This window comes from Rhinoderma darwinii, chromosome 1 (assembly GCF_050947455.1).
Source record: "Rhinoderma darwinii isolate aRhiDar2 chromosome 1, aRhiDar2.hap1, whole genome shotgun sequence".
Taxonomy (NCBI): domain Eukaryota; kingdom Metazoa; phylum Chordata; class Amphibia; order Anura; family Rhinodermatidae; genus Rhinoderma; species Rhinoderma darwinii.
The window spans coordinates 580837638-580865114 of NC_134687.1; positions in this window are offsets into that span (position 1 = coordinate 580837638).

Consider the following 27477-nt stretch of genomic DNA (forward strand, 5'->3'; position numbering starts at 1 on the left):
TCTTTCTCCAGACTCTGCGACCTTGATTTCCAAATGAAATGCAAAATTGACTTTCATCTGAAAACAGGACTTTGGACCACTAAGCAACAGTGTTGGTCCACTGTGTTATATCAAGTCCAGAGTCAATGCAGCGTCTACCAGGAAATTTTAGAACACTTCATGCTTTCCTCTGCTGACAAACTTTATGGAGATTCTGATTTCATTTTCCAGCAGGACTTGGCACCTGCCCACGCTGCCAAAAGTACCAATACCTGGTTTAATAACCACAGTATCACTGTGCTTGATTGGCCAGCAAACTTGCCAAGAGAAAGATGAGAAACACCAGACCCAACAATGCCGACGAGCTAAAAGCAGCTATCAAAGCAACCTGGGCTTCCATAACACCTCAGCAGTGCCACAGGCTGATCGCCTCCATGCCACGCCGCATTGATAACACCTCAGCAGTGCCACAGGCTGATCGCCTCCATGCCACGCCGCGTTGATGCAGTAATTCATGCAAAAGGAGCCCCGACCAAGTATTGAGTGCATATACTGGATATACTTTTCAGTAGGACTGCATTTCGGTATTAAAAATCATTTTTGAAATTGGGCTTATATAATATTCAAATTTTCTGAGACACTAAATTTTGTGTTTTCATTAACTGTTCGCCATAATCATCAACATTAAAAGAAAAAAAATGCTGGAAATACATCACTCTGTGTGTAATGAATCTACAGAATATATGAGTTTCACTTTTTGAACTGAATTACTGAAATAAATACATTTTTTGATGATATTCTAATTAATTGAGAAGGACTAGTATATCCAAAGAAAGCAGCGTAGCCACTGGATGAGGGGTGCAATTCCTCCTGCGACTTCGTACTCCGTGTCCCATAAGGCAGCACTCTAAAGTTCAAGGGAAAGTTTCATTTTATTTAGGCCCCATGCAGAATTTGTCCGTAATTACGGACTGTAATCACGGTCCATACTTGAGGACCCATTCATTTCTATGGCCGAAGGACACCTTCCCGTATATTTACGGGAAGGTGTCCGTGCCATCGAAACCTTCCGTAAAATATAGGACATGTCCTATTTTTTTATTTTACGGACCGTGCACCCATACTTTATAATGGGAGCAAGGCCCGCAAATGCGGACAGCTGTCCGTGGCGGTCCCTGCCCGTAATCACGGACCGTGATTACAGGCACGGTCGTGTGCATGGGGCCTTAGTTGGCTCAAACATTGTATATGGGTGAATAAAAAGACTTCCACTTTCTTCACTATAACTTTGGAGTGCTGCCTCATCTTTTGAATTTATGTATATATATATATATATATATATATATATATATATATACATATATATATATATATATATATATATATATATATATATGTGTGTGTGCATATTCTGCAGCTAGATCATCACACGAGTTAAAAACGAATGAGAACATATACATTTAAAAATCTAAACTTCATGAATATTAATTAGCATAATTTCTTAATAATCCAGTAAAACATCTTACTAGGTCAAGAACAAGCAAAATGACTCCATATGTTCTCCCTACTTAGGTCCCTTATAGACAAGTTTGTAGAGTTTTGACAGGACAACTGTAGTGACTTGGAATTGGCTTTCTGAACGTCTTAAAAGATTTATGAAGTATAATTCACTTTAAATTATTTCCGTATTTTATGACTGAACAAGATTGTGTATGTCTTATAGAGTGAAAGAATGAAGTGTGTGCTACCACCAAAGTAACACACATGTTATACATATGGCCATAATAAGTATATCAGACCAAAGATATACATATACCTATACTGTACAAACCAATAAAATACCAACAGACAGAATGCAATAAGAAGTAGTGCTCGGAAAAATCACCAATAAACTGTAGAGCACCGTTGCTAACTGTATTAAATGCACTATATTGGATCCTGCATAATGACCAAGATATACTTGGTGCATCGATCAACAATTGACATAAGACCAACCCAAAGAAATATGATCGACTGAAGCACAAAATTAGAAGAAATATGAAAATTGTATTGAAATAAAAACATGAGACAAATAAAAATGGAATGGGGGATGAGTCACACAATAAAAAGACGTCTGATCAATCAAAAACCAGGTATATATATTATGTCAACATGTAAACAGTGTACATGTTGTGTTTATGGCAGCAGGAAAGAATGCATGTAATCACATAGAAAGCTGTGTCCAATTGGAATCAATACAGATTCTAGCACGGTACATCAGATGACAGCAGCAATATGGCGAGAAAGTGAGTATAATACTAGTAGTTATAGTGATTACAAGGTAAATATACGACGTTGGTATTAATAACAACCAGTTTACACACATAATATAAGCAATGTTGTGCCAGATATGCTTAAGATCAGAAGATGACCGACAATGATGAGCAAAATAGAGTTACAGCTGCTAAACAAGACAGGAAAAGTAAATCATACCGGTGGACATGATGGAAACGTGGATGAGACGTCCGAACCCGACGCGCGTTTCGGCAACTGCCTTCGTCCGGGGTTAGGGTCAGACTACTTCTGCCCACCTATATATAGTGCACAGGCCATATGTTTAATGAGAGAGTGTAAGAGGAGGTAGCATAAACCGGATGTAGGAAATCGGCGTCTGATGCGGGGTACAAAGATGGCGCTGCCCCACTTCCTGTGCCACGTCATCAGAGAGGATGTGAGAAGGCGAGGACTGACCGCGCCCCCTACGTCCTACTCCAATTACAGACAGCGGTCGGAAGAGGCCAGAGCCACTCCCCCCCCCCGAAAATCTGTTGTTACAGAATGTGCATGTCATCAGCGCACAGCCACACATCGTATATATGCCAACAGGGTATCGAACAAGAAGGATGTCTAGCTGGCAAGTGCAGCAGATATATCAGAAACAGTGACACAGATTGCCTGAGTGTGCCGATGCAAGGATACATAAATCGCAGACAAGTGAAGGGTGATAAATGAGAGTATGTAGGGAAAGTGACAGTGAAGTGAGATGAAGAATATAATATGGTGGAGTGGATAGGTAGCAGGTGATGAGAATGAATAAATAAGAGTTATGCGTGATTGTTGATGCATGAGTTGGCAAATGGGTGAAAAAAGTGTACGACGGTGCAAAAAGAAGATTATGGGACCGATGTTGTGAATGAATGCAAGTGAAAAATTAAACTAAGGCGTAAAGTGAAATGGCGAGGAGTTGCTACGAAAACAAAACTGTCACTAAAAAATTGACTATAATACAGAGTGTGCTAAATACACATAACAAAATATTATATAAAAGAATATATATTTATACACATGACAGATATGTGATACAATACAACATAGAAATACATATTATGTTAAAAGAAATGTGGTCATCAATCACATAAGGAGACCATGCTAAAAACAATATGTTATGATACATATGCATAGTAAAACAATGCGCAAAATAGGTAAGTATAGTAGTAAGAAACACTATTACAGTGTTATAATTATGTGTATATGGAGAAGTAAGGATAAAACAGTGAGACATAATGTATATATTAAGTTAATGTTAAAAATGCATGACAATACAACGCATATATAAACGCAGAAAAGACATACAAAACAACATAAATTCTCTTTCTTGTTTTCTCTTTTCCCTTGTTTGGAAATTTGACTGTGGTCCAATCGGTAGCCTCCTCAAGTAAACTCAGTAGATAGTAACATGGCTCTGTGTACATAAATGGACAGAAAGGGGGTAGTTAGTGCTAAAAAGTGACACCAGAAATGAGGGAAGGGTAAAAACCAGGACCCACTACAGGAGTCAATGGCTACAGAAACGGAACGTAGCTCAAGGATTCATTTAATCCATGTGGAAACATTGTCCCAAGAGTCCAGATCCAGCGGGTCTCGCATTGTGCGAGCTTTTGTTTTATGGCCCCACCTCTCATGCCGCATATGATGTGGTCAATTCCCCTCACCTTTAATTTAGATGGGTCGCAGGAATGATGCATTTTGAAGTGCCGGGCCACAGGTTTCAAGTTCTCCAAATTCTCTGCCCCTGATGCTCGCTTAATGTCGGCCATGTGTTCTCGTACACGAACCTTTAGCTCTCTGGAAGTGAGACCAACATAAATTTTTGGGCAGGGGCAAACTGCATAGTACACAACCGCTTTGGTGGTACATGTAATGGAGTGGGGGATATTGAAGATCTTACTACCTGAGGCATCAGTGAAGGTATTAGTTTTTTCTACATTAGGGCACGCGACACATTGTCCACAAGACTTGCAACCCCATTTTGGACCCTTTGTCCCAAATGGGTATTTTGTTTTTATTGGGTCATAGTGACTCTTGACTAGATGATCTCTCAAATTTTTAGATCTTCTTGCTGTTACACTCGGATATTTCGTGATGAACCTGTCCAGAGTGGGGTCAGTCAGTAAGATCGGCCAATACCTCTTTAGGATTTCTCTCATTTGTGGCCAACAGGAGTGATATCCAGTAATAAACCTTACCTGGCTAAGTTTATCTGTCCTTTTCTTGGGAAACAACAGGTCATCCCTGTGTGTACGCTTTGCCCTTTGGTAGGCTTTTTTAATGGATCTCCTGCTATAACCCCGTTCCAAAAAGCGGTCTTTAAGATCATCTGCCTGTCTCTCGAATAATGAGTCAGAAGAGCATATCCTCCTTATTCGTAAGAATTGACCAATGGGAACCGCTTGAATGGTCTGCGGAGGATGAGACGAGGAAGAGTGTAGTAGTGCATTCACAGAGGTTTCCTTGCGAAAAACATCACTGTGAAGGAAACCCTGTTCATCTGTGAAAATGTTGACATCCAAGAAGTCAAGACAGGTAGGATGTGCTTTGTAAGTAAATTTTAAATTTGCATCATTGATATTAAACCCAATCATGAATAAGTCAAGATCAGCATGTGTGCCCTTCCAGATGACCAGAATGTCATCAATGTAACGGGCCCTAAAGAGGACCCGTGCCATTGAGTCACTCCGGTCATCTGAGAAGAGATTCCTCTCCCACAGCCCCAGGAAGAGGTTCGCGTAAGATGGTGCACACGCTGCCCCCATGGCTGTTCCCTGGAGCTGTAGGTAGAAACAACCGTTGAAAACAAAAAAATTATGTGTTAGAATATACTCAAGCATCTGGATGATGAATGAGCAAAGTGATTTATCCAATTCTGACATAGATAAAAAATATTTAACTGCCCTTATCCCATCTTCATGTTTGATGCATGTATAAAGAGATTCCACATCAATGGTCACAAGAAGCATGTCACTGTCAATGCTGACACCGCTGATCTTCTGTAACAGATCGGCCGTGTCGCGAATGTATGAGGGTAGATTGATCACTAGATTTTTAAGGTGGAAATCGATAAATTTACAGATCCCCTCAGTGAGACTGCCCCTACCTGAGATAATGGGCCTTCCTGGTGGAGTCTTTTCATTTTTATGGATCTTAGGTAGTAAATAGAGGGTTGGTATGGTGGGCTCATCAGTTGAAAGTGCCGTATTTAGTTCTTTAGAAATAATATTGTCTTCTACTGCCTGCAGAAGTTTGACCTGTAGCTCGGATCTGAAGGACAACAGAGGGTTAAAAGTTAATTTCTTATAGCACTGTTTATCCCTCAGCTGTCTGTTCACCTCTGCCTCGTACATGCTACATGGCCAGACCACCACGTTACCCCCCTTATCTGCCGCCTTAAATACCACATCATTGATTTTTTGTAATTGTTTGAGGCTATTTCTCTCTGCGGGGGTTAAATTGTCATCTTTAATATGCCTTGGAATGTTCCAAAATTCCTGGGTCACTGATTTAATAAAAAGATCAACCACGGGGCATAGGCTAAGGGCAGGGAACTTCTTGGATTTAGTGGGAATGCATGCTGGAATATTACCTGCAACATCATCCATCTTGTGCTCATCTAATAGATCCTCTAGTGCTTTAAGTGCCTGTTGTTCCTCTGATGTTGGAAAATATTCGCTGTCCACTGGTTTGTCAAACCATTTTTTAAAGATGAGTGAGCGACCGAAGATGTGTAGGTCTTTCACTGCAGAGAACATGTCAAAACCAGCACTTGGTGAAAACGTCAAGCCCTTAGCTATTAATTCTAGGTCAATATTGGAAAATATGTGTGTTGACAGGTTGATTACCTTTAAACGGCTGCTCTGATCCCGTACATCTGGTCGCTTTCTGTTGACCACTTTTCTTTGTGCCAATTTTCTTTTTGGGCGAGTATTGAAATTAGGTCTATAAGGCATGTGATCAGTTTCACTCTGGGAGGACACAGAGGAAACCGAAGGGGTACGGCTACAGCCTCCTCGCCATTTCACTTTACGCCTTAGTTTAATTTTTCACTTGCATTCATTCACAACATCGGTCCCATAATCTTCTTTTGGCACCGTCGTACACTTTTTTCACCCATTTGCCAACTCATGCATCAACAATCACGCATAACTCTTATTTATTCATTCTCATCACCTGCTACCTATCCACTCCACCATATTATATTCTTCATCTCACTTCACTGTCACTTTCCCTACATACTCTCATTTATCACCCTTCACTTGTCTGCGATTTATGTATCCTTGCATCGGCACACTCAGGCAATCTGTGTCACTGTTTCTGATATATCTGCTGCACTTGCCAGCTAGACATCCTTCTTGTTCGATACCCTGTTGGCATATATACGATGTGTGGCTGTGCGCTGATGACATACACATTATGTAACAACAGATTCTCGGGGGGGGGGGGGGGGGGGAGAGTGGCTCTGGCCTCTTCCGACCGCTGTCTGTAATTGGAGTAGGATGTAGGGGGCGCGGTCAGTCCTCGCCTTCTCACATCCTCTCTGATGACTTGGCACAGGAAGTGGGGCAGCGCCATCTTTGTACCCCGCATCAGACGCCGATTTCCTACATCCGGTTTATGCTACCTCCTCTTACACTCTCTCATTAAACATATGGCCTGTGCACTATATATAGGTGGGCAGAAGTAGTCTGACCCTAACCCCGGACGAAGGCAGTTGCCAAAACGCGCGTCGGGTTCGGACGTCTCATCCACGTTTCCATCATGTCCACCGGTATGATTTACTTTTCCTGTCTTGTTTAGCAGCTGTAACTCTATTTTGCTCATCATTGTCGGTCATCTTCTGATCTTAAGCATATCTGGCACAACATTGCTTATATTATGTGTGTAAACTGGTTGTTATTAATACCAACGTCGTATATTTACCTTGTAATCACTATAACTACTAGTATTATACTCACTTTCTCGCCATATTGCTGCTGTCATCTGATGTACCGTGCTAGAATCTGTATTGATTCCAATTGGACACAGCTTTCTATGTGATTACATGCATTCTTTCCTGCTGCCATAAACACAACATGTACACTGTTTACATGTTGACATAATATATATACCTGGTTTTTGATTGATCAGATGTCTTTTTATTGTGTGACTCATCCCCCATTCCATTTTTATTTGTCTCATGTTTTTATTTCAATAAAATTTTCATATTTCTTCTAATTTTGTGCTTCAGTCGATCATATTTCTTTGGGTTGGTCTTATATACCTATATTGTATAGGTTGTTCTTAAAAACATTAAGTTATATAAGCAAACATGTGAACTTATCTGTGGTTTAGTAATTTTACGCGAAAAGTTAGTTTACATTGAGATGTCACAGTTAATATTTTACTTTAACACATTTCTTCTCCCTCCATTGGAAATGTAGAATTTGCCTCATACTTTTTTCGTAAAAGAAATAAAAATAGTATCTTGATAAGCCACAGAAATAGGTGTACTCTACTGTTTTTACTTCCTTAAATTCCAGACAGATTACCCCAAAAAATTCTTTGAAGCTGTTTATTGCTTGATCTCATGTATTTGTACAATACAATACAACAGTCATAACTATGATTATAGAACATTAAAAAAACCTTTATCCTTCCAAAAATGAAAAATTACCAGGAAGATGCTGGGTCCTGCTTATAGGGTTTTTTTCTCATAATCATTATTTATCACCATTCCACAGTATAGGTGATATATATCTGATCGGTGGGGGTTTGACCACTGGGACCCCACCGATCACGAGAACGGGCTTACTTTGCTGTTCCTTTGGAGCCCCATAGGAAAGGAGAGTAGTGCACATATTCGACCACTGCTCGATTAATTTATATGGGGCTGCCAAGGGCAGTCTTCGACAGCCCCATGGAAGTGAATGGAACGGTGGCCGAGCAAGCACACTACCACTCCATTCCTATGGGGCTCTCAGAAACGGCAAGGTAACCCCCGTTCTCATGATTGGTGGGGGTCCCTACCAATCAGATATTTATCACCTATCCTGTGGATAGATGATAAATAATGATTATGGGAAAACCCTTTTAATACAATTTCTGATCTGTTATTGTAATGTGGGCTATTGCCTTCTTTTTTTTTTTTATAACAAAAAGTTTAAAGGTGTTAATAACTACAGATATCCATGTCACCTCCATTGGGTAAAGTTTTAAGTAACCATACATACAATATAGCTGTCAAGAGTTGTATCCCTCCTCTGAACTGTCCATAAACGTGTACACTCAGACCAGTTGAACGTGCATGTTTATTGCTATCATTCTTAAAGGAACTAGATCGCTTTGATGCATCTGTTTTAAAACAGATACTAACAAATCCTGATGGATCCAATGGACTCATAATTGGTCTGACAGGTTACCAATGACGAGAAGATAAAGATTGCCCTACTTTTGTCCTTAAAAACCAGTAGAAAGCCAAGTGAACTAAGACCAACGGCAGCGTAAAATTATCCTTAAAATCCAACAAGCTAGATTCTTATTTCCCCAGATGACTGTTTCCCCCTGGGCGGGCATTAGGGGGGACAAACTGGGCAATTGCCCAGGGCCGCCATCCTCCCAGGGGCCCCTGCCCAGTGGCAGAACTATAGCAGCCATAGCAGCTTCTACGGGGCCCGCAGCATGTGGTGGCCCAGCACATAACATTTATGGGTCAGGAGGCATGGGAGGCATGCCTGATAGCGTCACAGCTCCCTGCTTTGCCATTTACTAGGCTCCAGGACACGTTAGGCCTGTAGCCTATAAGACGCTGGGACAGAATCCCTGCGCAGGCCGGGTTGTTGACGTCACTGGATCACGCAGGCCTACGCAAGGGTCTCGTCTCCAGGCTGTGGAGCAGCTCTGTCCATTGTGGGAACGGGGCTAGATGAGTACAATTTTTTTTTATTTGTTTGTGGAGCTGTATGGCACCATTTACAAGGGGGGAAGACTGTGTGCCACTATCTACAATGGCAGGCTGTGCGGCATGATCTACAAGGTGGCTTTGTGGCACTATCTACAGGGAACTGTGTGGTACTATCTAAAAGGTGGGCTGTGTGGCACTATCTACAAGGGGTCAGTGTGGCACTATCTGCAAGGGGGCAGTGTGGCACTATCTACTGGGGGCTGTGTGGCATTATTTACAAGTGGGGGTGTGTGGCACTATCTTGAATAGGTTTGTGTGTAGCACTATCTACAGGGGGGCTGTGTGGCACTATCTACAAGGAGGCTGTGGCACTATCTACAAGGGGGCTGTGTGTGGCACTATCTACAAGGGGGGCTGTGTGTGACATTATCTACAAGAAGGGCTGTGTGTGCCATTATCTACAGGGGACACTGTAACACTATCTACATTGGCAATGTGGCACTGTCTACAGAGGGCACAAATGGGGCATTATTACTGTGCGGAGGCACAAATGGGGCACGGTTATTGATGGGGCATTTTTATTCTGTCGAGCACTAAGGGATCATTATTTCCATCTGGGGCATTGTGGATTACGAGTTTGTTCAGAGGAAAGGGTATAGGTGGGAAGGGTGCTGGAAAAATGAGAAACAAACATGTCTGTGTGTAAAATTCTGCAGAGATGAGGTGTAGCTGAAATAATTTGTCACAGTGGTCTGGGCCGGATGGAGACAAAAATGGGAAAGTGGAACGACTATTTAGAGAAAACATCACCTGTGAGTCACTGGATATAAATGTGCTGTAATCACTTATATAGTCTGCAGAGCTCCTGTGTATAACTGTCATCAACCACTATATGGTCACTATATGGTAATATTGGTCTTATAATAGTGAGTTGTAACAGTTCAGTAACAGTATGCAGGTAATATTTAATCTGGTATAGTGGTATGATTTAACAACTGTATATGTATATAAATATTTTTTTTGTGTGAGAGGGGGGACATATGCTTTGGGGCTTGTAATACTCCTGAATGCGCTAGAAATCAGCGATGCAGTTCTCTGCACACACCTTCTGAACTGACTGCATTATTGATACAATAATTCAACATTTGGGGCTCCACTTTTAACTTTGCCCATTGACACGCTTTGTCTAAAACCGGCCCTGGTTTCCCCATAAATATATTTGATCATTAAATTAAATAAATACATTTTTTTGTAATTCATTAAATGTGTATGGTAGCCAGAAACGAAGAATTTAGCTTCCTACTTACCTGAATTGCACCGTTCTAAAGGACCTCTGTCATGCTTTACTTGGCCACAGATGTCATGATCCACTCAGAGGTTTGCTTAAAAAATATTCCATGTATCATCTACCAGTGACCACAGATATTGTGTTTATTACATGTTAAACATGTCAACGATACATGAATTGCCATTAACAGATAGAAAAAAGACTCATTAGAACATGTAGAATGGAAGATCTGAGGGATTAAAGGATTTAACAATCAGGGACATTTATGGCATATCCTCAGTATATGACATAAATATCAGATAGATGTATGTCCCACCTCTGGGACCCGCACCTATCTCTAAAATGGGAGCCCCTAAACCCTGTTCTACCTTTCTCGGTGCCCGCTGCCTCCCGGGCCACTTCCTGATTACATGGTCAGAAATTACGAAAACAGCTTAGTTTGCTGAGCTACGCTGTTTTCGTAACTTCCATAGAAGTGAATGCCTGTTACGGAAACAGCGTAGCTCGCATGCTAAGCTGCTTCCATAACAGCCATTCACTTTTATAGGAGTTACAATTACGGGAGGCAGCGGGCACCGAGAAAGGTAGAACAGGGTTTAGGGGGCCCCCTTCTAGAGATAGGTTTGGGTCCTGGAGGTGGGATCCGCATCTATCTGACATTTACGGCATATCCTGTGGATATGCCATGAATGTCCCTGATGGGAAAACCCCTTTAATACACAGCAATCGACCTCGCCTTACTTTGCCTCCTGATTTCTATGCAAAACTGTCATCTCCGACAACCCTGTGAGCCTATGCCTATGTCTATGCCTATGTCTGTGTCAGATTATGATTTGTGGGGCTGTGTGTAGAATAAGAATTTGAGAAGAGGTAAATCCTATTGATTAGAAGATCCTCTATACTGCTTAAAAAACATGCACTTCAAGAAATGCAGGGTGTTGTCGGTTATGGGTGATGGAGCAGAAGGCGGTAGTTATATCTTCTTTAAGTAACAAACTCCTCTTCGGGTTTACCTTTCAGTGATGCGGTTTTGAATCTAAAGGGACACAGCTTTACACTTGCCCCATGGAGTGAATCCCTTTCTTTCTGTGTTAGATGTTTTATTCAAAGGGTTAGTAAATTTTACTGTGGGTGCAACCATGTTTCTATTATTTAGCTAGTCTATAGTGATTATAGGTGGTTATAATGGATAGATTCAAGCTTTGTAATTTAGGGTCCATGCTGTAATGACGGGGTAAGGAGACAGACAGGTGAGCCCTAATCTACCCGCCACTCAGTCCCTGCCTACTTGCACGACCTGTCCTAGGCGACGGCGTACAACTGGGCGACGGTCTCTATGCTCAAAACGTGCACGAGAGACAAACAGACAAGGGCACACAGAAGCTAAGGGAAATGGGGCAGTTACCCACGGCAACACCATGAGCAACAAGAGTAGTGAACGAGCCGATTCAAACCAGGAGTGTACGAGGTACCAAACACAGAGCAGGAGCGTAGTCAGTAAAGCCAGGGTCAAAATGAAGCTGAGGTCAATAGTAATAGCTGGAACAGCAGAGCCAGGAAACAAGAGAGATTCACAGGCAAAGACAAGAAGCAAATGAAGGTATACATAGACCGAGGGCGGGAGCTAGAACCGTCTGGCCAGGCTGTGATAGGTTCTCCCACTCCTCAGCCTACCAGCCTGAGTGGTAGCAGATCGAGTCACTCTAACAGACCTAGGAGCAGATGCAGACTGATTAACCACTGGCGTCGACACAGAAGCTGTGTCTGGCAGATCCTTTACAGTACCCCCCCCCCCTTTTTATGAGGGGCCACTGGACCCTTCCTTGGTGGACCTGGCTTATTGGGGAGCCCAAGATGGAACCTCCTGAGCAATACCCCAGCGTGAACATCCCGGGCAGGTACCCAAGTCGTCTCCTCAGGCCTGTATCCTCTCCAATGGACCAGGTACTGGAGGGAACCTTGGACCATCCTGCTGTCCACAATCTTGGCAACCTCGAATTCTACCCCTTCAGGGGTGAGAACAGGGAACGGAGGTTTCTTCGAGGTAACCAAGGACGGGAAGCAGCATTTAAGGAGGGAGGCATGAAACACGTCGTGTATTTGAAAAGACGGGGTAACTCCAGCCGGAAGGAGACAGGGTTAAGGACCTCAATGACCTTGTACGTCCCTATAAACCGGGGAGCAAATTTTTGGGACGGAACCTTAAGGCACAAATTTTTTGAAGACAGCAACACCAGATCCCCGACCACAAACTAGGGGTTAGCAGAACGTCTTCTATCTGTCTGAGTCTTTTGTATGCTCTGGGATGCCTCTAGGTTCTTCTGAACCTGGGCCCAGACTGTGCACAGTTCCCGATGTGAACGATATCTACCTCGGGATTATTGGAACCACCAGGTGAAACGGAGGAGAACCGTGGATTAAACCCAAAATTACAGAAAAAGGGGGAGACCCCTGACGAGTTACTGACCCGGTTATTAAGGGAAAATTCGGCGAGGGGAATGAAGGAGACCCAATCATATTGACAGTCAGAGATAAAACACCTTAAATATTGTTCTAGAGACTGATTAGTCCTCTCAGTTTGGCCATTAGTTTCAGGATGGAAGGCCGAGGAGAAGGACAGATCAATCTCCAACTTTTTACAGAAAGCTCTCCAAAACAATGAAACAAATTGTACCCCTCTGTCAGAAACAATATTAACAGGGACCCCATGGAGACGCAGGATGTGTTTGACAAACAAGGTAGCTAACGTCTTGGCATTGGGTAGTTTCTTGTGGGGCACAAAGTGGCACATCTTATTAAAGCGGTCTACTGCAACCCACACCACCGACTTGCCTTGAGATGGAGGCAGATCGGTGATAATATCCATGGAGATATGGGTCCAAGGTCTCTGGGGAATGGGCAAAGAACATTGTAAACCCGCTGGTCGGAACCTGGGAGTCTTGGACCTAGCACAAATTTCACAAGCGGCGACGTAGACGATGCCAGGATGGCCAGATAGTGCGAAGTCATGATTTTCCCTGAGTACCCTTAGCAGGGGAACAAACAGCTTGTTCCCGGGAGCTGAACCTTGATCAGCCGCAATTTCGGAGACTAAGTCAGAATCAACAGAGGATATTAATATACCTGGGGCAAAACACAAGCATGATCTTCCAAAGAAGGGCTGGCCATGAAGCTACGCGACAGTGCATCAGCTTTAATATTTTTAGACCCAGCCCTATAGGTGACCACAAAGTTGAATCTAGTAAAAAACAACGCCCATCGAGCTTGTCTCGGGTTTAGCCTCCGGGAAGAATCTAGGAAGATCAGATTCTTGTGGTCGGTAAGGACCGTTACCTGGTGCCTAGCCCCCTCCAAGAAGTGGCGCCACTCTTCAAATGCCCATTTAATGGCTAAGAGTTTGCGGTTGCCCACGTCATAGTTACTCTCAGTGCACGAGAACTTCCTGGAGAATTAGGCACAGGGACGGAGATGGGTGAGGGACCTGGTACCCTGGGACAAGACAGCACCCTCTCCCACCTCGGATGCGTCAACCTCCACGATGAATGGCTCCATTTGGTTAGGCTGAATCAGCACTGGGGCACTGGGGCACTGGTATACTGCACCCCAAACACACATTTTTCGGATTTAGCAAAGAGTATGTTTTCCCGAAGGGCCTGGAGCACCTTCCTGACATGCTCAATGTGGGAGGACCAGTCCTTGGAAAACACAAGTATGTCATCAAGGTACACTACAAGAAATACCCCCAGGTAGTCTCTTAAAATCTCATTTATGAAATTCTGGAAGACCGCGGGAGCATTACACAACCAAAAGGGCATGACGAGGTATTCGAAATGACCTTCGGGCGTGTTAAACGCAGTCTTCCACTCATCCCCTTCTCTGACTCGGATAAGGTTATAAGCCCCCGTAGATCAAACTTAGAGAACCATTGGGCCCCCTTAACCTGAGTGAAGAGTTCAGGAATCAAAGGAAGGGGATACTGGTTCCTTACAGTGACCTAATTCAAGTTTCGGTAATCGATGAACGGCCTAAGACCACCATCCTTCTTCCCTATGAAGAAGAAGCCAGCACCTACCGGAGAAGTAGGGGGACGAATGTAAACCTTGGCCAGGCTGTCCTGGATATATTCTCTCATGGCCTCACGTTCGGGACAAGAGAGATTAAATATCCTACCCTTAAGGAGCTTAGCTCCTGGTACCAAATCGATTGCGCAATCATATTCTCTATGAGGAGCTAACACTTCGGAGGCCTTTTTAGAAAAAACATCAGCGAAGTCCTGAATAAACTCAGGTAGAGTGTTCACCTCCTCAGGGAGAGAAATAAAATTAACAGAAAAACAGGGCGTCATGCATTCATTACCCCATTTAGTAAGATCCCCAGTACTACAGTTAAATGTGGGATTATGCATCTGCAACCAGGGAAGGCTTAAAACCAAATCGGACGATAATCCCTGCATCACCAGTACAGAACACTGCTCCAAATTAATGGAGCCAACAATGAGTTAAAAAACAGGGGTATGATGCGTAAAATAACCATTAGCAAGTGGAGTGGAGTCGATACCCACTACCGGGACAGGTTTAGGCAAATCAATCAATGGCATAGCTAGAGACATAGCAAATTCCACAGACATAATATTAGCAGAAGATCCTGAATCCACGAAGGCACTGCCGGTGGCAGACCTACCCTCAAAAGAGACCTGAAAGGGAAGCAAGATCTTATTAGGTTTCATATTTACGGGAAATACCTGTGCGCCCAAGCGACCTCCCCGATGATCATTTAGGTGCGGAAGTTTTCTAGCTGCTTATTCTTACGCCTAGGACAATTGTTCACTTGATGCTTGTCATCCCCACAGTAGAAGCAGAGACCATTCTTCCTGCGGAGCTCTCTACGTTGTTGGGGAGACACGGAGGCCCCGAGTTGCATTGGTTCGTCCGAGTTTTCCGTGGAAGAACGAAGCAACGGAACCTCGGGAGCCATCATGGGGGAGCCAGAGGTGAAGGCACAAAAACTTTCAAGTCGTCGTTCCCTGAGACGTCGGTCAAGACGTACCGCTAAAGCCATAACCTGATCTAGAGAGTCAGAAGAGGGATAGCTAACTAACAGGTCTTTCAGGGCGTTCGACAGACCCAATCTAAACTGGCACCTCAAGGCAGGGTCATTCCAAGGAGAAGCTACACACCACTTCCTAAAGTCAGAACAGTACTCTTCAACGGGTCTCTTACCCTGACGTAAGGTCACCAGCTGACTCTCGGCAAAGGCAGTCTTGTCTGTCTCGTCATAGATGAGCCCGAGAGCGGAAAAGAAAAGGTCAACAGAGGAAAGTTCAGGGGCGTCAGGAGCCAAGGAGAAGGCCCATTTTTGGGGGCCGTCCTGGAGCAGGGAGACAATTATACCCACTCGCTGGCTCTCAGAACCTGAGGAGTGGGGCCTTAGACGGAAATAGAGTCTACAACTCTCCCGAAAGGAGAAAAAAGTCTTCCGATCCCCTGAGAACCGGTCAGGCAACTTGAGATGGGGTTCAAGAGGTGAGGTGGAGGGCACTAGCTGGCTAGCGTCACGCTGCTCGCACCTCTGAGTCAGGGCTTGGACCTGTAGGGAGAGACCGTGCATTTGCTGAGCCAGGGTCTCAAGGGGGTCCATTGTAGTAGGAACCAGGGTAGAAAAGGTATATGGGCCTGTGATTATGTAATGATGGGGTAAGGAGACAGACAGGTGAGCCCTAATCTACCCGCCACTCAGTCCCTGCCTACTTGCACGACCCATCCTAGGCGACGGCGTACAACTGGGCGACGGTCCCTACGCTCAATACGTGCACGAGAGACAAACAGACAAGGGTACACAGAAGCTAAGGGAAATGGGGCAGTTGCCCACGGCAACACCGTGAGCAACAAGAGTAGTAACTGAGCCGAGTCAAACCAGGAGTGTACAAGGTACCAAACGCAGAGCAGGAGCGTAGTCAGTAAAGCCAGGGTCAAAATGAAGCTGAGGTCAATAGTAATAGCTGTAACAGCAGAGCCAGGAAACAAGAGAGATTCACAGGCAAAGACAAGAAGCAAATGAAGGTATACATAGACCGAGGGCGGGAGCTAGAACCGTCTGGCCAGGCTGTGATAGGTTCTCCCACTCCTCAGCCTACCAACCTGAGTGGTAGCAGATCGAGTCACTCTAACAGACCTAGGAGCAGATGCAGACTGATTAACCACGGGCGTCGACACAGAAGCTGTGTCTGGCAGATCCTTTACACATGCCTAGCTTATATTTATGTCCTTTGGGAATGAGTTGTGTTTCCCTATATATTTCGGCTACCGTCTCCTGGATAGAGTTTAAAGCGCACAGATTATACCCTTTTTCCACAAACATGTCCGCCAGTCTATTTGATTCTTCCTATTATGCTACTATATTAGAACAATTTTGACAGATCCTGTTGAACTGTCCTTTTTGGGATATTCAATAACCATGTCGAAAGGTGGCATGTCGGCAATGCAATGAAGCTGTTAGTATCATAACTTTTTGTTAATAGACGGTTATTTTCTGTATTCACTGTATCATCCCAAAAATTACTTCTATGTCACTGATAGTAGGAGTAAATTTAAAAAAGAACTCATTGGAGTTAATTTTATCTAAGAATTGATTGAGGAAGTCCCTGTCTCCCCTCCAAATGAAAAAAAATATTGTGAATAAAATGCCATCAGAGGACAAGGTTCAACACACTCTCGCCCTTGGGGAAAATATGGAGCTCCTCCCAAATACAATTTGTCATAGCTTGGTGAGAACTTGGTCCCCATGGCGATGCACCACTTCTAAAGGTAAAAATCCTCTTCATATTTGAAATAGATGTGCTGAACAATAAATTTAATACATTTAATAATGTACCGTATATATCGGCGTACAAGACGACTTTTTACACCCTTAAAAAAATGTCAAAAGTGTGGGGTCGTCTTATATGCCGGATATTGTCTTGTACACAGGTTGTGTGTTACCTTGTGAGCCTGCAGTCCGGTACACAGGCTCCCGGGATGCACGGAATCCGCCACGGATCTGAGGGAAGCCGGTATTAGCCGCCAGGGAACATCTCTGTAAGATCCTGTAAGCCTCCGTAGATCTCCCTTTCCTCTCATTCCCTGCCTCTCAGATCTCGCGCGATGAAGCAGCCTATCTGCGCATGCGCGAGTTCAAAGAGACAGAGAGTCCTGGGTCCTGCCGCCGATGTCCATAGTGAAGCGCTCCTGCACGAAATGGCGAGTATATCTTAAATTCTATATTTTAAGGGTAAAAGTTGGGGGTCGTCTTATACGCCCAGTCGTCTTATACGCCGACATATACGGTACTCAATTTGTATGACTGGTAGACAACCATTGGTTTTTTTTAAACGTCTCACTTCACTCTAAATCCTCTTCCATGTTATTATATAGAGAGGTTACATCAAGTGTACCCAGGATATGCGTGTCATGCCATTGTACATCATTTGTGTTTAATCCCTTCCTGCCGCAGCCATTTTTCAGGTTTTCATTTTCGTTTTTTCCTCCCCACCTTCCAAAAGCCAAAACTTTTTTTATTTTTCCGTTAATAAGGCTATATGAGGGCTTTTCTGTAGGACAAGTTGTAGTTTTTCATGGCACCATTTATTGTACCATATAGTGTACTAGGAAACAGGAAAAAAATAATTTGTTGGGTGAAATGGGAAACAAACAGCGATTCCTCCATTATTTTTTTGGTTTCATTTTTACGGTGTTCACCGTGCAACAAAAAACCGGCCTGTTAACTTTATTATGCAGGTCAATACGATTATGGCAATACAAAATTTATATAGTCTTTTTTATATTTTACTACTTTTACAAGGAAAAACATAATTATTACAAATAAAACATATTTTGTGTTGCCACATTCTATGAGCAATACATTTTTTATTTTTTTCGTCTGTTGAGCGGTGTGAGGGCTTATTTTCTGCGAAATGAGCTGTAGTTTTTAATGGTACAATTTTAATGTGATCACTTTTCATTCCATTTTTTTGTGGGAGATTTAAAAATGATTTTTCTTTTAGCTGCGTTCACTGTGCAGGTTGAATAATGTTAACTTGTAATGGTTCAGACATTTACATGGCGATACCTATTACGCTTATTGTTCCTTTTTTTTTTTACAATGCTCTAGGGGGAAAATGGGGCAGAGCCGTCCCCTCTTTCTAACAGCTTTTAGATATGCTTCATGCATCTTGACCAACATCTGAAGGTGTTAGTCAACGTAGTTTAATAAGTTGGTGGCGCGGTTAGGCAACCTATTTCCGAAATAATCAGTCGACCCGGTGGGTTTTCTATTGTTTTATATATCTTCGGGATATGCTAGTAGACCATGACGTGAGGATGTGGACAGCAGGTGAATTTAAAGTCTTTTTTTATTGAGGAATGTCTGATCTCTACCTTTTAATATTGTCTTGTAAATGATAAAATCCTATATAAAGAAAAGTGTTGAAGAATGTGAAGTCTATAATTCCTAATGTAAGTATTAAAAGTGGTTGTCTAGTTTCAGCAAATGAATGTTAATTTTTGTATAATTAAAAGTTATAACATTTTTCAATATACTTTCTGTATTAATTCTTTTTTTTCCCCAAGATCTCTGCTTGTTGTTATTCAGTAGGAGCATTCATTGTTTACTTCCAGTGGATAACATTCTGTTCATGGTCATGTAATGGACACACAGGTGCTGGGATTGTTAGAAGACACAGCTCTGATACACATACTGTGAGGGAAGATTCAGACGAACGTTGCGTTTTTGCGCGCGCAAACAACGCAGCGTTTTGCGCGCGCAAAAAACATTTGACAGCTGCGTGTGTCATCCGTGTATGATGCGCGGCTGCATTATTTTCGCGCAGCCGCCATCATAGAGATGAGGCTAGTCGACGCCCGTCACTGTCCAAGGTGCTGAAAGAGCTAACTGATCGGCAGTAACTCTTTCAGCACCCTTGACAGTGAATGCCGAACACAATATCGAGAAAGCAGTTAAAAAAAAAGAAAAAGTTCGTACTTACCGAGAACTTCCCTCCCGGCCGTTGCCTTGGTGACGCGTCCTTGGTGACGCGCCTCTCTTGACATTGGGCCCCACCTCCCTGGATGACGCGGCAGTCCATGTGACCGCTGCAGCCTGTGCTTGGCCTGTGATTGGCTGGAGCTGTCACTTGGACTGAATTGTCATACCAGGGGAGGTCAGACTGGAGGAAGAAGCCTGGAGTTATCGGTAAGTTACAGGTTCATGTTTATTGGGATCGGTAGTCACTGTCCATGGTGCTGAAACAGTTTAACTCTTTCAGCACCCTGGACAGTGACTATCTCCTGACGTCGCGTACCGGAAATTTTCTTGCCGGGTTCGGCCAAAACGAGTTCGGCCGAACCCGGTGAAGTTCGGTTCGATTGTCTGGGTTCGCTCATCTCAAATACACTCCATTTGGATGTTTGGAAACAGAAAAGCACGTGGTGCTTTTCTGTTTACATTCATCCTTTTGACAGCTGGTGCGCTGTTTCAGTCGGTTCGCACGGAAGTGCTTCCGTGCGACCTGTGTGGTTTTCACGCACCCATTGACTTCAATGGGTGCGTGATGCGCGAAATACGCGGAGATATTGAACCTGTCGCGTTTTGTACGCAGCGAACAAACGCTGCGCACAAATCACGCACTGTTTGAACTGCCCCATTGACTTCTATAGGGCTGTGCGTGGCGCGTGAAAAATACGCGGCCTGCACGCACGAAAATCACGCTCGTGTGAATGCCCCCTGACTCTAAGGCCATGTTCAGACGTGGCAGAATTTTTCCGCTGAAAATGTTGCTGCAGATTCGTTGCGAATTTGCAGCAACATTTTCATATTTGACAGGTAATTCAGACGTGGTGGTTATCACAGCGGACTTGCCACAGATTTCAGCCTTTGCAATGCAAATGCTGAAATCCGCACTGAAATTCCACTGCTTCTCCGCAACAGAATGTGCATGCTGCGGAGTGAAAATTCTGCACCGCAGCCTAAATTCCGCACAGTTATTTTCCGCAACGTCTGAACTAAGTTTCCTAAAAATTTATAGAAACAAATGTAATAAACGGCTGCTGCAGAATTCCATTGTGGACTGTCCGCAGCGGAATTCAACAGCAATTCCGCCATGTCTGAATGTGCCCTAACTGTAATGAGCCGTGCACCTGTGTGTCCATCACATGACCATGGACAGAATTTTATCCACTGGTAGTAAACAATGACTGTTCCTACTGACTAGCAACAAGCAGAGATCTTGCAAACCGTGAGGAATTAATACAAAGAGTATATCGAAAAATTGTATAGCTTTTATTTATACAAAAAAAATAACATTCATTTGCTGAAACTGGACAACCCCTTTAACAACATAATTGATTACATATTTTGCAATCGTCCAGGATAAGTCTACACATACCATACGTAGGTGGACAGACGCATGTATGGTATTTACTTAAAACACTTTACTAGTTGAATAAAGTATACATGTCTGAGAAATTTCAAATTTTCAAGCTCCTAATTTTTTATCTACATATTATAGTCAGGTAATCAATTTGCTTCAGTGAAGGAATGGAGCCAAACCACAAGGGATACTCAAAATAATTTTCTAAAGTCATTTGGCAACAAGTCAGTATATAATAACTTTTCTATTGTGTAGATAGGAAAATTGCGAGTTTATGAAATGTCAGTATTAATGAGATGACATAACTTCCAAGTTGTGTCCCTGATGCTTCTCCACTGCGATACTATTACACAGCTACGCAGATATAATCCATTTGGTATAACATACCTTATAGGATCTGTATTTATTCATTCCGTGACGCTCTCCCTATGTTCATTCTGCACGTTGTGTTTACATGGGATGCCTAGCAACTACTTGACCTGTCTAGGAGACCTCTTGACTACATGAAAGCCCGCTGTACAATACACTGCCTCTAAGTGCTACACAGGGCCATTTTAACACATTGGTTGGACAGTGCAAAGGATTCATGACTGGGTCCCCCTGAAAATTTTGTTCATTATATTTATGATGTCTACACAGTCAATTAAACATCCTAAAAAAATGATGCAGTTTTTGGTGCCCCACACAGTAAAATTCCCCGCCTTTGTGACCCACATAGTAATAATGCCTCATTTAGGCCCCACGCATGATAGTGCTTCTCTTAGCGCCCCACTCAGGTTGTAAAAAAAAAAGAAAAAGCTTCCATTCACTGACAGCAAGCAAAGATTTAAGCGGTGAGGATTTCAAACACCAAGTATATTACAATGTTGCAAACTTTTCAGTATACGCTGATTCAGCTTTATTTAGATAGACTGGACAACACATTTAAGTTTGCATTGTTAAAAAAAAATAATAATGTTGAAACCCACATTATTGAAAATAAAAGGATTATTTTGGAATAGATTATTATGGAATAGCCTACCGCAGGAGCTGGTCACAGCAGGGACAGTAGATGGCTTTAAAAAGGGTTAGATAATTTCCTAGAACAAAAAAGTATTAGCTCCTATGTGTAGAAATTTTTTACTTCCCCCTTTCCCATCCCTTGGTTGAACTTGATGGACATGTGTCTTTTTTCAACCGTACAAACGATGTAACTATGTAACTATTTATATGGAAATATGAAAAATCTATGAAGTATTACCGACTATAATAATTAACTGAAATGGTTTACTTTATATCAGCCAATTATTACAATCCAGATCAATTCCATCAGATGAACAGCAGATAAATATCTACCAGATCATAAGAGTCAGGTTGACATTATTTCTCGTATTTTTGTCTTCTGGAACCAAAAAGTTAGTTCTGTTTGTTCACTAATAAGGAAAGTGCTGCAAGTCGGTTACAAAAGAGCCTCGTACTGACCGAGATGTTCTATTTTGCTGTTCTTACTGCTGTGATTGAAACCGTCTGTGAAGAAACTGCCTGTGCGTGATAGGCTCAGACGAAAATTAATAAGACGACAGTGTGTTGACCTACAAAACAAAAAGCACAACAGCCCAATAACTACAAACAGACTTTATTACTTCACTTCTTATTTTAAAACTATCCTGGAGAACTTTAAGATCAAGGCTCATGGCTTTATGTTAATCCCTTTCTTGAAATCACACAAATTAAGATTAGAGCAAAAGTGAGTCCACGCTTGTATATCAGAAATTTATTCTAAATTGCTCCCTTTATGGAGTCGAGGAAAATATTTTTTTGGGGCAGAATACAGGCCATTATTTCTAAGTCATATGTTTTTATAGGAGAAGCTGCGCGACAACCAATATGTCAGCTAGATCGGTTGTCACCCAGCTTTTCTGGATTTTGTAATGGAAATTGACCTAATTTCACAGTTCTAATTCAACCATCCCTATATCATGTTAAAGGATTCTGGGAAATCTAGGAGACAATCCCCTGTGTGAGATGTAATTAGGGGCATATGGATTCTTATCTAGCATTCTCAGGAACTGATGTAATGGCTAATAAATGACAGATGAACCCATATATACTTGTGAATTTTTTTTGTGGGAAATTCTCTTTAATGGGTTCCAACCCTTTTTGTTAAAAGTTCCCACCAAAAATAAGTTGATCACTTGGTATCGAACTGCTGAGTCCCTAGTGATCAGCTGTATTCTGTGGGGGAACCTGGCATAAAGTGTTTAGTTTCACTGTAGCACCACCACAGGGCAGATGAAGCATTACATCGTGCTCATTGAAATCAATGTGCTGGCCGTGAAATGCATGGATGTTTTGTCCTCCAGAGAGATAGACGTTGTTTGTAGCTGCTCGATGCTCCAGCTAATTGGTGGAGGTTCTGAATGAGGGACTCCCCTCTATTAACTTAGAATGCCATAAATTTGAAAATGGGTCTTCTAAACCAGAAAGCCCCTCTAAGGCCTTATGCACACGGCTGTGCCTGTAATCACGGCCCGCGAATGCGGGCACAGCCGGCCTGTGGCGGCAGCGGGCCACAGCCTGCATTTTCGGCCCATTCTCCCAGACAAAGTATGGGAGCATGGCCCATACAATACGAAAAATAGGACATGCTCCATAATTCCCGGCACAGTTCTAGGGCACAGAGACCTATCCGTAGTGATACGGATAGGTGTCCGCGGCCAATAGAACTGAATGGGTCTGTAATTGTGGACCGTATTACGGAGTTTTTTTTACGGTCGTGTGCATGGGGCTTAAAGGGTTCATAATGGAAAGATAGCAAACTGTGCAATATACCTACCTTATAGAGTTCTCCATCCTTGGTCTAGTACATTTACCCAAGCTCTTGTTGGCCTACCATGCTCACTGGCATGTTGCCTATAATGATGACACATCAGTTTACCATTTTGGCCAATAGCTGGCTACAGCGGTGACATCACTATAGATGCAATGTCACCGGGTAATTAAATAACAAATTAAATATGACATATAATCCATATAAAGGGATATATACCTATACTAGATTTTATAGAAAACCTGATTATATTATCTTCTTACATGCTTAAAGGGTAAATAAACTTTCAGAAAACTTATGACATGTCATAGTCACATGTCAGAAGTTTTGATCGGTGGGGGTCTGAGAAATGAGACCCCCACCAATCGCTTAAACGATGAGCCCTGAGCAGCTTCATTTCTGATCGGCTTTCCTTGGAATGCCGATGAAACGGTGTACGGGCTCATAGGCTTTCTATTGTGTCCATACACCGTTACATCGACTTTCTGAGAAAAGGCGATCAGAAACCAAGTGGCTCATTGCTCACCCGAGCGCTTCTGCTGTTTCATTTTAGCGATCGGTGGGAGTCTCAGTGCTTCGACCCCCACCGATCAAAACTTCTGACAGGTCACTATGACACGTCAGAAGTTTTCTGAAAGTTTAGTTACCCTTTAACCTTTTATATGGAAGAATAAACTAGTCTTTTCAGATATTTACACCTGGAGGGTGCTCTTTGCCCAAATAAGATTGAATTGGTTTCTATGTGAGGATTACAAGCGCTAGAATTTAAAAGGCTTTCCTCACCTAATGAACAATGAGCCTCAAGAATAATATTATGCAGTGGCACAACTGGGATGAGGAAAGGAAATCCACATGCGAGTACAAATGATATGGACATCTGCAAACAATTTAGAACAACAGAAAGTGCAACTCTGACTCACTGTCCTCTTCCTAAGTGCTTATTATGACAGCCAAATGATCTACTGCTCTAGGATAGTAAATTAGAAAGAACTGTTTATTTACTTTCAACTCCTACTGTAGTTTAAGACAATGGATGGGACAAACTCCATGTTTCTCTCTGGTTTGACTGTCATTTAGAGCCGACATGCTTTTGAATTTGTGTTGAAATACATATTTTCTAAATAAAAAAAATTATTTTGGTTTCTCACCGTAAAATCCTTTTTTCTCATCACGTTTATTGGGCACACAGATGGTGCCTTGGTTATAGCTGCTGCCACAAGGAGGCGGACACTGAGCTAAATCAGTTTGTACATAAGCAGTATGAGAAGCAGAGAAAACCTAAATGGTTACCACAAATAATAAGATCAACAGTCCAGGTGAGATCCAGAGTAAAAAAATCCATTCGTGGAGAACAATTATAGCACCTAAAAGTAAAAATTAGGCGGTGCTGTGACCCCCAATATATGTAACAAGAAAAGGATTTTACAGTGAGCAACTAAAATCCAGTTTTCTCATCTGTATTAATAAGGGAAATAGACGATGACCATGGGTCGTTGAAAAGTATTTCCCAGGGGTGGGAAAAGAAACGCGAGCACAGTCCACAGTTCATGTCAAACCATGCGACAGAAAAATACTTAGAATGGTGCAAATATGCAACTGGTAAAGCCTAGAAATAAGCTATAAGCTTGGCCTTTAGTGTAAATGTTAATATTAATCTTTGAAAATATAGTAGCCTTGGATGTCGTACGGGAAGATGAAAAGGCAGTCGGACTGTTGTAAAGAGGCTGGTTGAGAGTAGATGGGCAGATCCGCAAGCACATCTAGATGGAGAACAGAGTATTCCCTAGAACAGGAGGGACAACCTTTGGCAGAAAGGAAGGAACTGGATGAAGAACAGCAGAAGGAAACTTTCAACTCAGACACAGTTGGCTGGAAGAAACAGCCACCACAAAGGCAAACTACCAAAAAGAAGCTGGATGAAAATCTTACCTGAGAAAAAGTTGACACCAAGAGATCAAACTTTAGGAGGACACCTTACAAGATGATTTATCTTTTCAAATAAAAGTTATGAGGTTAATGGCCATCAACATGATATAATTCTATTGGTAGTCACAGGCAATACACCAAAAATTCAGTATCCATTACAAACTTTGGATCAGCAGTTTGTATAGCTCGAATAAGACCTTTAAGCAGTATACTGACGAAAGGCCAGGGCATCTGGTCTAACTTACCCTGATTATCAGTCCTGACTGTTATATATCTAAAATGTTTGTGTACATAATAAAAATCATTTACTATAAATCATAAAACTGTTTTATGTCATGGTAAAATAGGATTACTTGAAAAATAATACAAACTGGATTATGTTGAGTAACACTGCAATATTAATAAGCCGTAGAGCCAAGTTCTCTGTGGTTCAGAAGAATGACACAATATATTATTATAATTTGAGTTCCTGTAGTCTGAAGAAATGTACAATCATTGTGGGTTCTGATGGGTTTTTTTCATAGTAAAAATAGATTCTTTTTTTGGGGGAAATCGGGAATTTCATAAAATTTTTATTTATGTTATCATTTGTTCTACTACCAGATAACGGAAAGAGGCAAGATAAATTAACCTGTTTCTCAGTGATGAACTGTTAGATGGGTTATCTAGGGGTATTCCAGCCGTTAGCATGTTTTACCTGTCCACTGGATAGGTGAAAAATACTAGATCGGTGGGATTCTAACCGCAGGGACCCACACCGATCGCCAGAACAAGTAACCCAGGTCACCTGTTCTCCCTTACAGCAAGTCGGTGGCTAGGAGGAGTTTGAATGGTGCAAAGGCCGGACAGGCACAAGCTGCTCTATTCAAAGTGTATGGGGCTGACGAGTCTGTAAGCTGGATCTTCAATCAATGGTGTAATGAAAGAGCCATGATGCTTTGTAATTTATTAAGCTGTGGTCTATTTATTTCATATATATTTACTATCTATCTATCTATCTATCTATCTATCTATCTATCTATCTATCTATCTATCTATCTATCTATCTATCTATCTATCTATCTATCTATCTATCTATCTATCTATCTATCACACAAGAAATGGCGACAGCACGCTGTGAACACTAAATATAAATAAATATGCATTACTGCTAAATCTACTTACAATAGCGAGGTTCTTAGCGCACATTTTGATCAAATTATGTGAGCTCACCTGCCTCGACGAGGTGAGCTCAGAGGTGGGACCCTACGCTGCACATACACCCAGAACTGAGACTAAGGGTATGTTCACACGACAGCGTCCGTAACGGCTGAAATTACGGGGATGTTTTCAGGAGGAAACATCCCCGTAATTTCAGCCGTAACGGCATGTGCAGGCGCTTGAACGCCGCGTCCATTACAGACGTAATTGGCGCTGCTTTTCATTGGAGTCAATGAATAATGGCTCCAATTACGCCCAAAGAAGTGACAGGTCACTTCTTTGACGTGGGCGTCTATTTACGCGCCATCATTTGACAGCGGCGCGTAAATATACGCCTCGTGTGAACAGACAAACGTCAGCCCATTGCTTTCAATGGGCAGATGTTTGTCAACGCTATTGAGGCGCATTTTTCGGACGTAATTCGGGGCAAAAACGCCCGATTTACGTTCGTAATTAGTGCGTGTGAACATACCCTAAGTCTAAATATACCTGGGGATGGTAGGAACCAGCATTAAACTAATTAAAATCCCCCAGGGCAGAATAGGAGGAGTGCAAGATCAAAAAATGGAGGCAGTCATTATACCCACATGTATGCAATACATAAGAGACACAAAAGTGTGTACAGCAAATTCCAGCAACCGATCGGTGCTTAGGAGGAGTTTGAATGGAGCAAAGGCCGG